The 13,431-nt window shown below is 53.6% G+C and overlaps 1 long non-coding RNA gene across 1 annotated transcript; it reads right to left on the minus strand.

The window, feature by feature from the left end:
• Positions 1-2,474: 2,474 nt before the first annotated feature.
• On the minus strand, positions 2,475-8,319 carry LOC121098389. Its single transcript, XR_005831261.1, has 3 exons — positions 8,129-8,319; positions 5,372-5,544; positions 2,475-2,635 (listed from the first exon to the last, which is right to left on the minus strand). It is a non-coding gene; the product is annotated as an uncharacterized LOC121098389 (long non-coding RNA).
• Between the last annotated feature and the right edge of the window lie 5,112 nt (positions 8,320-13,431).

A 13,431-nucleotide genomic window follows, 5' to 3' on the forward strand; every position in this document is an offset into this window, starting at 1 on the left:
ACAGAAATTTAGGTGAAAACTCCCCTTTGACATGAAACTCAACTCCCAAACCAAAAAACAGTTGTGATGGGAAACTATGGTGGGGGTGGGAGATCAGCACTGAGGGCAGGAAAGCATCAGCAGCATGGGAAACCATTGAGTTGGGAAGTTGTTCTGTCATTAAAAGTCAAACCGTCACAACGCTGGCTGACCCAGGTGCTGGCATAATGATCGCCATGGAGACGGAACCCCAGAACACTGTTTGCCCCAACAAACGCCACGCTGGCCAACTGCCGCGGCACAGAGCAGCACGCTCCTCGTGGTGCTCCTGCCCTCCGGGTAACCCCCAACCAGCTGTGCCGGCCAGCATCTCACCCCATCACCCCCCTTCGCTTCTGCCCACAGAGAGGTTCCCCCTCCAGCTGCCGACAGGACCAGAGGTGCCCGGCATGAGCTTCACCACCCTGACCATGCCGCCACCGGTCACTGCTGGTGTGCTGCCCTCTGTCCCGGGGCTGCTGATCACCGTTCGGCCTTCCCAGCTCCACATTGTCACCCACCAGCCCGCCCTGGCAACCTGGCAGGGGGTGCAGGGGCCCCTGGGGGACTCGGGGCAGGTTGTGCAGCTGCCACACGTGCTGCAGCTCCCCAGCGGTGTGCAGCTGCCCCCTCTGCCTGCTCCTTGTCCCCCTGCCTATGGCTGGGGACAGCAAGTGGTGATGGGGACACTTGTGCCCCACCAGCCAGTGGGGCTGGGCCCATGGGACGTGGGCCAGGGGCAGCCCCTCTACCCTAGGGGCTGCACTGTGCTGAACGTCCCTGCCCATGCTGGGCCCCTGCCACCCCAACACCCTGCGGCTCAGCATCGCGTGCAGGTCTCCCCTGTGCTCCGCACCCATCCTGGCAGCGCCCAGAAGCTGTTGGAGGCCTTTAACAACGACGTGGTGGCCAGTGAGGATGGCGTCCCTGCTGCCACCCCCTGCCAGCCCGCCCTGGATATGCTCTCTGGCAGAAGCAGGACCAAGCACCAAGGTGAGGTCTGCAGGGTGGCAGAGCCCATAGGGGTGACCTGCACCAAGGAAGGCTTGCATCACCCTGGGGGTGGCTTGGCTTCGTTTGCTTTTTCAGAAGTGGTGACCACCCCGCCAAGCCCAGAGAATCTCCTGGACCTGCCCGAGCTGGGGCCAGATGCCTTCAACGAGGCCTTTCCTGAGCTGGCAGAGGACAACCTGCAGTTTCAGGATGAGCATTCGTCCGCCATGGACAGCAGTGACCCGCTCGCCTGGCTCGACAGCATCCTGGAGCTCCCTGAAGTTCTCAGCGGCTCCTGCTTGACCACCCTCCTCAACAAGTTCCCGGAGTTCTCAGAGTAAGTGGCAAAGGGTGGCTGCTCCAAGGAGCAATCGCTGGCGGCAGGGCTGGGGGACAGCGAGGACACCGACCGTGGTGTCCCTGATGTCCCTGTCTTGACCACCACCCTCAACAGGATCCCTGACCTCTTGGAGTGCATGATGGAGGGCAACTGTCCCAAGGACCAAGTGGTGGCCGCAATGCAGGAGGACACCAACCCCTCCTGGCAGAGGGTGGCAACATCCCCCTTGCTGGATGCCAAAGGCAAGCAGGGTGGGCTGGCAGCGGTCTTCCCCACCCGGCTGCCAGAGAGCCCCATGGAGCCCTCTCAGGAGGGTCCTATGGACACTTCAGAGGAGAGCCCCTTGAAGGGATGCCCAGAGGGTCCCCACAAGGGTCTCCCAGAGAGTCCTCAGCAGATCCTGCTGAAGAGTCCCCTGGCCAGCCCCCCGACTGCACCCCAGCATCATCCGCCCCGCGTGGCCCAGCTGGTGGAGGAGGTGCTGCGGAGGCAGCCCCGGGTCATTCTGACCCGCTTGCCACCACCACCGGGCATCTCCTCCTGCCGGGTGGTGCCCAGATCAGGCAAGGCTGCTGGTAAACAGGCCAAGCGCCCCACATCGGCTGACACCCTCGGGATGCCAGAGATGTCCCCATGGGGCAGCATGCCACCCAAGAAGAGGAAGAAGATGGTGGTGTGCCCGGTGGCAAAAAGCTCCAAAACCCTCTGGGAGGGGAAGCCACACAGGGATGCCACGGCAGTGGGCTGTAGTGGGGAGCAGGGGGGCAGCAGCAAGCAGAGGCCATCCAATAGCGACTATGTGCCCACCAAGCGAGCCAGAACCCTGAGGAACACCAGGAGACAAGGTGCTCCACACTGCCCCAGTCGCCGTTGATATATTGATAGAGAAGGTGTGGAGCACAGATCCCTCTGACGTGTGACCTGCACCTGCCCACTCCAGCCCCGGCCCTCTACCAGATCTGTCTTTCTTAATTCATTAAAGGTTTGATGTTCCTTGCACAGTGCCTCTGCCTGCGGTCATTCGCGCAGCGGGAGATGAGGGTTAATGCAGCCCCTGCCACATGCAGAGACCTGATGCTCCACCTTCCCCTCTGGCTCCACCTTCCCCTCTGTCGAGGTGACACCTCCACCGAGCTGACCCACTCTCTGAAGTATTTACAAATGAAGGGACTTCTCATCAAGGGAGGCAGCCTTGGCAGGGGTGAGAAACAAAGAGCAGGTAGTGGAAAGAGCACCGTTATCTAAGTTGCGCAGGAAGAAGACTTCCAATGAGGAAAGTTCTGGCTGCAAGAGAACACAAGCTGATCGGGTCTTGGGATCCACTGACATCAACAGGAAATGAGTTTAAAATAGGACAAAGATAATGGTGGCAGTGGGAGATGGGGACCTCTAACTGAAATAGTTCTGCCCCAAAGAGGCCAAAATCCCACTTGGGGAGCATGCGTAGTCCGTAAAACACTTCAGCAGTGCTACTGAGGATGCGTACGCGTTTGCATTAGAAGCGAGAAACCAGTCACCAACCCTGTGTATGACACATGACCATGCAACGTGCGGCGCTCTGAGAAAGGCCCCGAACCCCTTCTCAGTGTTCCAATTGGACCTAAAAACTTTGCACGCACTTTTTAATCGCTGCCCCCAAAGCGATTTCCCCACAGGGTCAGTAAGCAAGGCGGTGGCGGAGTGGCTCTCTCAGACCCCCTGCCAGCCCTGCCCTGGGCGCCGGTGCCTCCGGCCCTGCCCCAGCAGACGTTGCTGCGCTGATGGAGGGGCTCCCTCCCTCTCCACTGCATTTGCAAAGGGAGTGGCTGGCTCACCCTTTGCTGCCCACGCAGCCAGCCCTCACCTTTAGCTGCTGTCATTCCCAGGGGCGCCGGCTCTCTCCCAGCACCCTCACACCTTCTCCCTGCGACACCGCGAGAGAAGCGTTCGCCAGGCACACGGGTGCCGTCACTGCCCTGCGCAGCTGCGCACCCCAGACTGGCCCTGCCTGACTGCCTCCCTCACCAAGCACCTCCACCTCCACAGTCTCAAGCTCCATCCCTTTAGACGGAAAGGGGGTCACTTTATTGAGAAGTAACCGTTCCTCATGAGGAACACAGTCTCTTCAGGAGGCAAAATACTTTAATAGCACTTAGAAACAAAGCTGGGGCATCTGGGGGGCCACCTCATCACTACTCCAAACAATGTGTCCTTCGTGGAGAAAAACCGAAGAGCTAGACAGTTTCCAGAGGACAGCAAAACCTGACCTGCTGAGAGCTTAGGACAGTGCACGTCATGTTCTTCTTCACACTTGGTGCACGTTTGACAAGCTGCGAGATGATGGCAAATTACTTCCTTCAGAGAGGACAGCAAGACACTGTTGCCAACTCAGCTTAGGGTTTTTTGGCTTTTTTCTCTGGTTGGCTAAGCAAAGAAACGGAGGCAGTTTCGAAGTGCGCAGAAGCACAGCTGCAGACATAATTCCTGCTGTCACGCAGGCAGCAGGAGTGAACTTCATCCCTTTGGGTCCTTTTGAGAACACCAAGCACCCAGATTGTGCTGAAGGATGCTTTGTACATAGGGGACCCTCGGAGAGAAGCAGACATGTCCAGTTTTATTCCCTGGGAAAGTGCCCTGACACTGTCCTGCCTCTCAGGTGGCGTAGGATAATTAAAATACAGGAACTTACTAGTAAGCATGGGCTAATTCCTGGCCCACTGTGATGTTAACAGTAGCCCACAAATCTCTCAACTAGTTTTGCTCAGCCTGTATTTATGACAGTTACATTGCTCTATGTTGTGGGGGAAAGCAGGTGACACAGCTTGCCCCCTTGATGCACAGGGCTGCGTTTCAAAGGACTACGACAATCCCAGAAGAGCACAGCATAGAACAGCTTATACGTAATTAAGTATCACATCACAAAACATACTGCATGCCATCTATCCATGAAAATGGGGTTTATGTAGGCACATGCAAAATGGGTCTCCTGCTCAAAACCCAGCAAATCCTGATTTTAAAAAATCATATACTGAAATGTAAGATGACATACCTTTGGGTTTGTTGCTAAATCCCCATGTCGATGTAATTCCTTCACTGCCATTGAAATTGTTCAGCTTAAGGCACTTTCCACGTCAAGCAAAGAAAGTTCAACTCAGAAGGGAAAGATCCTTCTTGATGGGACGCATCATCTGTGACAACCAGACACCTTCCCGCCCACTGAAACATAGCAGCCGAGTTAAAAGCAGCTTTTAAATTCCAAGTGGAGAGGTGCAAAGTTTGAAAACTACAGGACATTCTCCTCCTAGCACAAAATAATCAACTTTTTCCCACTTCTCTGCAAACCTTAACCCCAGTGTTTTGTGTTTTTCACACTGCAGCACAGAAAGCCAGTACCCACAGCTGCACAAGGACTTCCAGTGCCAGTGTGCAAAGCATCGAGGAGTCTGGGCTCAGTCTTGGCAGTACAGGAGTGATCCACCTCAAATGCACTGCACAGTCTGCACCTGGGGGTATCACAGGTCAATAGTTAATCACCGCTTTTCCTCCCAGTAACAATAAAAAGAGAAAAGAAGAAAATCTCCTTACATCTACGGCTCTTCTTTACAGGGTAGAGGCTTATGGAAGTGATGACCCATTTCACCCAACATTCAAGACACCTTTTGAACAATTTTCAGAACTGTCCCAAAACCCCCAGATCTTACACAACAATCAGTCCAAAGAAAGTACAGAGGTCTCTGCGCTACTGGACACATGCAGGAACACTTGTGTTTACTGGACACCTTTGTAAAGGGAAAAGGCATTACACCAGCGTACCAGATCCTTGCCCAAAAGACTTTTCAAACCACCTGTTTGTTGACGCAGTCATTGCACTTCAACCCTTCCACCCACAACAACATCCTCTCAGGGGGCAGACTTGCCTGCTCTTGATCACAGAATCAGTCAGCAGAGTTCATATTGAACCAAGCTAAAAACTGGGCCCAACCTCTACGTTCACGGTTGGGATACACGGCTCCTATCACAGGGCTCACATGGCAGTCCCACCTGGGTTACGTATCTGAAGTTGCATTTCCCACGGGTCAAATATTCCTCTTCACATCTGCCTTGAAACTGAGGGCTCATGGTCAGCGAGAGAAGAGAGTTCCTTGCCTCCTGTGCAGTCAGGTCACGTTCCCCTGCTAAAGGCAGCCTGCTCAGGCCTCCCATTTGTGTACAATCTGTTAAAAGAATAAAATCAAGTCTGAAGGTTATTCATTTGCTTCCTTAAACATTCTACCATTTGCAGCATTCGGCCCCCAGAAGACGACTTCTGACATAGCAACTTCTCCAAGCGACCTGCTATAAAAGGCAGTTCAACAGAATCACCGACAGCCAGGTCTGTACCCTTGGGGAGACACTTTCAAAGCCCTTTGGAGGATCGCACTGGATCTGCGTGCTTTAGACCCCACTGCGTGGATTTACTGTTTTACTGGCAAAGGTTTTATGTACCACACGTGAACATCTTCAAATCACCTACTGGAATGGTCTCATGCATAAACAGACACAATGATCCTCTAATATCACACATGAAGAACTCAATGGATGCTCCTACCAAGGCAGTGGTTCCCTTCTGTAGCCACTGAACAAGCAAAAGGATGGAGCAGAATGACATTATCAAGCTCTGAAGCAAAACTTCTGTCTTCCTTTAGCTGTAATTTAGAGCTTCATTGAGTGCTGAAGAGTGTCAGCCTGACAGCTCTGAAGCATGAAGAGCTTGATCCTCTGTGCCAGAACCACACCGGCACTGGCCACACAAGCTGCCTGCGTACTCACAGGGTCAGGGTTCGGGTCTGGGTCAGGGTCTGTACTGCCCTGCCACCGCAACACAGAAGTGAGGAAAGTGAAATGGAGATAGAAGTGTTCGTTCTCCACGTAGTTGATGCTGGCAGCTTCTTGCCTCCAGCATTCCTGCACCTCAGGAGCCTGGGAAATGACAACAAATGTGAAAGTTCCTGAAAGTAATTTGCCTAACACACCACAGCGTAGCACTTCCGTATGCCCACACCACACCTCTGGCTCCCAGCTGCTCTCCTGTGCTTCCCTTTAGCTACCTGGGAGGCACCTTTTCCATCTCCTCAGATCTCAGAACACCCAACTCATGGCTCTAACATTCTTCCCCTTCCTCTCAACATCTTCCTGGTGGTCTCAGCTTTCTGCCCTCCAGATTAGGGCCTTATCATAACAGGACAAGGATAGCACTGGGTTTTTTTTCTGTAAGGAAGCCAAATACTCTTAATTAAAATATAAAAATTAAGAGGAAGGGAAAAGCCAAAATGACAGCCAAGTGGAAGTTTCATTTGGTGCTCAAACCACCTGAATACTTATGCTGCAGCTGCAGCCGAGAGCTGGCCCTTAGATGCCTGATCAGGATAAAGCCCCAAATCCTGCCACTAAGGTTTCAAATGACAAAATAACATCATCTAAGGGAAGGCAAAATGGATAAACACAAACATCGCCATATGTTTACAGGGCCTTCACAGCACAGTGGTTCTCTGATGGCACCCAGAACTTAGCAGTATGAAGAATTACAAAGGTCAAGTGCTATTTATAAGCAATGCACCCTTAAATCAACACTAGTGACAAAAGAGCCAAGCACTTGACTTGCAGAACGGCAGGTGATTCGTGACTTTCTTCACAGCTTCTACTACTGATGAAGCTTACAACCACCTCACCATTTGGGAACGACATCCGTTGCTAGTGTTGCTCTGGTTGGGAACTCAGCAGGCTGGCACGTTCATTCCTTCAGAGCCAGAAGGAATTTGTCATTACAGGAATTCTCATGCCACTGAACTGGCAGCAAGGTACACAAGCCTCTTAATCCCTTTTTATACTTCTACACTTGTGCCATAAAACCATTCTCCACTCTCCATCTCACTACCTCTCCAAGCAGACAAGTCCCATCTGCCACACACTTGTCACAAACTATGCAGGATATGACACAGGTTTCAAATACATCAGAAAGTATCAAATCAGAAACTTTAAAACAGAAAAGAAAATTAAAAAAAGGTGGCAGTGGGAAATTATTTTCTGCCTTGACTGTGAGGTTCACAAGCTGCTAGTAGTTAACGTTAATGGCTCACTATTTCAAGGTCGTGATGGCAACAGTTCTGCAATGTGTGGATATCAGCGAGAGAATTGCTGCCTTGCACCAGTTCAAGTGCTCCACCTATACCTTGTCACAGATTTTTTTTTTGTTTGTTTGTTTTAAATGTTTATCAGGGTAGGATCTGCCTACCAAGACCAGATTTTAAGTGAAGTTACATTATGCTGCTCTTGATTTAAATACAGCAAGATAGCTCCACTGCTACATTCAGCCACAAGAACATAAACACCTCCAGCTCCATAGACACCCATACATTATTTTTGTAAGGAACAAATGACTAAACATGGAACAACACTGTGAAAAGAGCAAAAGAACGCACACAATCAGCATTTCCCTATTTGGACCAAAACCCAAACATCTCTAACAGCAGGTAAGTCTGAATTAAAAATCAACCACATCCAGATCCCAAATGGGGTAGGGGTTATTGTATGCCACAGACCTGGACTTGACTGTTGAAGGAAATCACGCACTACGGAAAATTTGAGGTGGTTCTGCGGAAGTTTAACTAGAGCCTTGGCAACTTCACTTGGGACATGAAAGGTACGTGCGCTACAGTACCACCCGCAATAAAGGAAACTAGTCTCGCAGTTTGAGTTCAACACCACATCTGCAAACAAAATGAGGCTGCTACATTTGAGGAACACTGATGGAAACTTCACCTGCCATCCCAAAGTTATGCTACGGCATTTCTTCCCTTTTTGCCACTTTCCTCAGCCTTGGTACATCTTTTGCAGAATCTGAAGCAAGGGCCCACAGCTTCTTCCTGTTTCTAACAGTGAATGTCTGGGTTTCACACGTTGGTTTCTTGTGCGGCGCCAATAAGACCCAACACTCGCCTTCATAAATGCATCCGTACACTAGGCAAGAAAAGGAAAATTACCAGTCACGACATTGTACTGCTCACAGGGCAACAGAGTGCCCCACTCGTAAGAGGATTTAAGGCAGTAAATAACCCTCAAATATCTTCATGAACAAGCACAGTTTAATCATGTGCTTTTAATCTGATTACCAACACAATCTAACAAGAAGACACATTAAGGGAAGCAGAGCTGTAGTTAAAAAAGTGGGGCTTCTCTTTCCTCTCCTGAGGGTTTACCATCCAGAGCTGGCTGAAGTTCTGAACCTGTAAACCGCTCCCCCATGCTTGTATGCTCGCTCTGGGAAACAAAGACGGCTGTTTGAATGCTTTTGCAGGTACAATCTTTCTTTACTTTTGAGTTGGAATGAAATGAAAAGCTGCCATCAGTCCCACTTACGGCACAGAGACACACCTATGTTCCATGCACATGCCTGCCCAGAAACGCATGCAGAGGGAAACCATCCCTTGGGTATCAAACACAGAAACAGCACTGAAAACCTTGACTTCTGAGAGTCCCTGCAGCGTTCTCCCAGGTCAATACACAGCACGCTTGTGGCAAGATCACCACTGCGTGTGCGTCACTTGCTTTCATTTCCATCTTCATCTCTAACCTGGCACTTGCCACCTCCAGAATGCAGCATGCATAAAAGCAGTTCCGTTTACTACAAGCACAGCACCGTGTGAACCTTCTGCATGAAGCCCGGTATTTAAAGAAATTGCTATAAAGAATAAAAATCTGCCGGCACCACTGACACACAGACACGCTGTGTTTTCTGAACAGGGACGATACATTAAACCTGCAAACTAAGGACTGCGACAGCTCGCTCCTTGCCCCTCTTCTTTTGCCCTCAGGCTGGTGCAGGAGCTCCTTTCACCAGAGCAGGCACACCACAGACCAGGGGAAGGGTGGGGAGGGGATAAGGGCAGAGGGGGAAAGGAAAAACCCACAGAAACAGCTTTGCTGCCCACTGCCAAAGTCACAAGCCGCTCACGGATCCTGTCCCCTCGCCCTGCCTGTACTGGTCTGTGCCTCCGTCCCCCTTCCCGCCCCTCCGCTCCTCTCCCTAGCCCTCTCTCCTGCTGCTGATCCTGCATTCCTTGCGGCATCCCCCTGCCCCTCTGTCTCTGTCCTGCTCCATCCCTCTGCCCGCTCCTCACCAGTCCCTGTCCTTGCCCCATCCCTGCCCAGCCCCTCCCGCTCTCCCTGCCCCTCTGGCAGCCTCCTGTCCCTCTCCGGCCACCCCTCCGCCTTGACCCACCTCTCCTTGCCGCTCGGTGCCTCCCTTCCCCTCGTCCCTGCCCCACGGGGGCTCCGGGGCCGGGGCCTGTGCTTGGGCAGCCCTGGGAAGGGGCCATGGGGCCTAACGGGCCCGGGGTCGGGGCTGGTGTCCCCCCCAGGGCCCGACTGCAGGGCAGGGATGTCCCATGGCCTGCTGGGAGAAGGCGTGCCCTGGGGCATGCTGGGAGCTGTAAGCCCAGGACCACTCCATGGCCAGGTTGTTCCCGGGGCATGCTGGGAGCTGTAAGCCCAGGACCACTCCATGGCCAGGTTGTTCCCGGGGCATGCTGGGAGCTGTAGGCCCGGGGCCACCCCATGGCCAGGTTGTTCCCGGGGCATGCTGGGAGCTGTAGGCCTGGGACCGCCCCATGGCCAGGTTGTTCCCGGGGCATGCTGGGAGCTGTAGGCCCGGGGCCGCCCCATGGCCACGTTGCTCCCGGGGCATGCTGGGAGCTGTAGGCCGGGGGCCGCCCCATGGCCAGGTTGTTCCCGGGGCATGCTGGGAGCTGCCATTGCCCACCCTCAGCCTCCTGGCAGCCGTGTTGGGCTGGGCAGGCACAGCCTGTGCTGGGGCTGTGGCCCGGCTGAGGGGACCTGTGGCCGGCCGTGGGGCGAGGGATGCCCCTTGGGCTGGCACAGGGGTGTCTGCTGCCTGCTGGCTGCCCGGGGGTTCTGTGGGGAGGTTCCAGCCCCCGCTGTGCCAGGCCCCGGGGCAGCTGGAGTCAGGCCTGGCCGGGGCAGCCCTGGGGGTGAGCTGAGAGCTAAGGAGGGAAAGAGGTGCCGGCAGGTGCCCCGGGCACAGGCACCGGGCACCCCGACTCGCAGAGCCCCCTGGAGCCGCCCCGGCGTCTGTAGGTCCTGCAGGAATAGGGCTAGCGTGTTTTACTGCTGACTCCGGCAGGGCTCTGGCTACACCTGTCCTGCTGAGGGACTGGGAACATGCAGCTGCCTGGGAGAGTCACCAGCCAGAGTATGAGTGCTCCAGCCTTCTTTCCCTTGCTGGAAAACACTTCATTTTTAAATACAGCCTCTCAGCGGTGAGATCCAGGCAGTCGGGATTGCTTCCTGTAGGGAGCACGCTGGTGACTGGAAGCCGCTGCCTTCAGTGGCAGAGCTGGACGCTTCTCCTCGCTGACAGGACTAAGTTATAAAGAATCACTCGGAGAGGCTGCAGCTAAAGCAGTGATTAACTCGGCCTATTGAATAAGCTCAGTAAGGGGTGGCAAGCTTTCTGAGGCACCTGGGCTATACCGATAGATGAGGGTAGTGGGGTAACGGTGTGTTGCCTTCAAGACCACACAGCACAGAGAATAAATGAAGGTCTATAACCACACGTAGAGTACAGGTGCCCCAGGAAAGTTCAGCTGAAGTTCACCAGGTTGTTGACCACCAACGATCTCTAAAGACCCCAAGAAAGGCCCCCAGGAACAAAGTGACATATGCAAGTGCCTTATGCATATGTAAATAATTTTGAGGAAGTAGTTAGTGCAGAGTACATCTTCCCATCTGAACATGCTCAGAAAGGACCCTGAGGGGCTGGATATTGAACGGTGGAGCGCGTTGATGGGTCGTAGCATGTTTTTTTTTCCTTCTCACACAAAATTCATTTTGTTTTGTGGGTAAGCAAAACTGCATATTGCAATGTGTTTCCTTGATTGGCAGTTTTTGCATAACACGTGGGATCTCCAAACCTGCAAACCTGTTCTGCAAACGTGTTATGCAGTTTAAACCCTGGTGCCTGAAAACAAGGACACATGCCTGGAATAAGGGTTCGCAAGTCTGGGGTATACCATGGTTCTATTCCACGATTCACAACAAATCATTCATGAACAATTCCTGAGCGGAGTGCTCTGATGGGGTGGGGGACTTATTCCCATGTTTCAACTCTGTTATCTAGTTTGGACAAAAATGTTTAAGGCACCAAGGCCATACCCCATTTATTAGCCATTTGAATATGCCAAGCTGGGGAGAACATGACTTTCTATTTGTGGTGTATGGATTCACCGTGGGGTCTCACTACATACTAGTTCCCCCCTTTGCAAGGGGCACAGATCCCCTGCCCAGTAGGCAGCTCGTTGAGGGGCCCACCAGGACCTTCTCTGCCAAGCTTCTTTCCAGCAAGGTGGCCCCCGCCTGTGCTTGTTCCTCCTGGGCTTGGTCCTCCCCAGGGGCCGGAGCTGGCACTTGTTGGACCTCATGAGGTTCCTGCTGGCCCCTTTCTCCAGCCCAGCCCGGTCCCCACATGCCAGCACAACCAGTGTGGTACCAGACACCCCCACCTGCCATTCTGTGGGTGCCAGCAGTGCCCAATGCCAGACCATCCCCACTGGGTTCAGGCACTGAGGGTGAAGCAGCCCCAGCTGCGGGATGGATGGATGAGCTCCACAGATAGATCCATGGATAGAGGAAAGATTGAACATTTCAGATGAGGGGGCAGGCCAGGGGGGTCCCAGCCCTGCACCCCACCAGCCGCTCACTGGCAGGGGAATCCATTGATCTTGTGGGAGCAGCGCTGCCACCACGGGGGCTTGCAGAAACGGACACAATGGAGCCGGCAGTGGCATCTCCACCAAGCCTTTGGGCAGCCCCACAGGCGGGAGCAGCCCTCCTGCAGGCACAATCCTGCCCAGCACGGTCCTGAGGCTGCCTGCCCACGTGCCCTGCCCACGGGGATATGGTGCCGGGGACTGGGGTCTGCTGGGGTGCTCCTGCCCGGCCCCACGTGGATGGTGCTGCCCAGGCCCATGGAGCTGATTCTGTCTGGAGTCATGGGGCTCCTCTTCCTCATCCCCATTGGGCTCCTTCTGCCCACCTGCACAGGGCTGCTTCTGCTTGGCCCCATGTCCTCCCCTTGGTCTTTGTCCCCATCTGACATCTTCTCCATGTGCGCATCTGTCCCCAGCAGCTCCACTCTAAGGCCCTGGGGAAACCCTCTGGGCTCCAGCAGCCCTGGATAGAGCTGCTCCTCTTTCCTGCTGCTCCTCTTTCCTGGCGGGGGGGAGGGAGACAGCTGTGGGGTGGTGGTGTGCGTGGTGTGTGTCCCACTACAGACCACCTCTTGCCACTTGGCCATCATTACTTGCAGAAACTTTTGGTACTGCCTGGTCACTATGAGGGTGCCCTGGACGATGCGGATGAGCTCCCCCAGTGAGGTTCTGTGTGACCGTGGCCATGGCTGAGGGGCTGCCGGGGGTGGCTGCCCGCACCGCAGGGACAGCGCAGGGAGGGGACATCTCAGGGTGTCACAGTGTTGTCCTTGTTGTACTCCTCCATGGTATTAATGATGGTTCCTTTTGTAACTGGCTTTTATTCACTGTCTGACGGGGCTTCCTCTGGTAGAACCAGTGCCAAGAGGTAAAAAGGGCGCAGTCCAGTCGTAACGGGCGAGGTGCACACTGTCATCTTTTGTAATGCTTCATAAAATAGCTTTTATTTAAATTCTGTATCCGTAGTATTTATTCCAAAAATGTTCAGTTAAGGGAAGACGAGAGAAAGGGTGAGTCCACTAGCATGAGCGGGGAGAGCCATGCGACCTTGACCTCGAGCGGGGATAACCACGTGACCTTGAGCTAGAATGACAGCCCCGACTCTTCTCTCTGCCTCTTCTTGGATATGGTGGTGATCGTGGGTAGGAATGAGAGGGGGCACGACTAGATGATTGAGAGCAGCAGCGAGGGTGGGAAGGACCTGATCTTGACTTGCAGTAGCATTGCGAACTTCTAGAGCGAGAGGAAGTGGCACAGGGAGACCTGGACCTTAAAAAACAAAACGCAACACAAAGGAAATGAATGAAGTTAATTCAAAACAATCACTCACACCATTTT

Source organism: Falco naumanni, chromosome 16 (genome assembly GCF_017639655.2).
Source record: "Falco naumanni isolate bFalNau1 chromosome 16, bFalNau1.pat, whole genome shotgun sequence".
In the NCBI taxonomy this organism is placed as follows: domain Eukaryota; kingdom Metazoa; phylum Chordata; class Aves; order Falconiformes; family Falconidae; genus Falco; species Falco naumanni.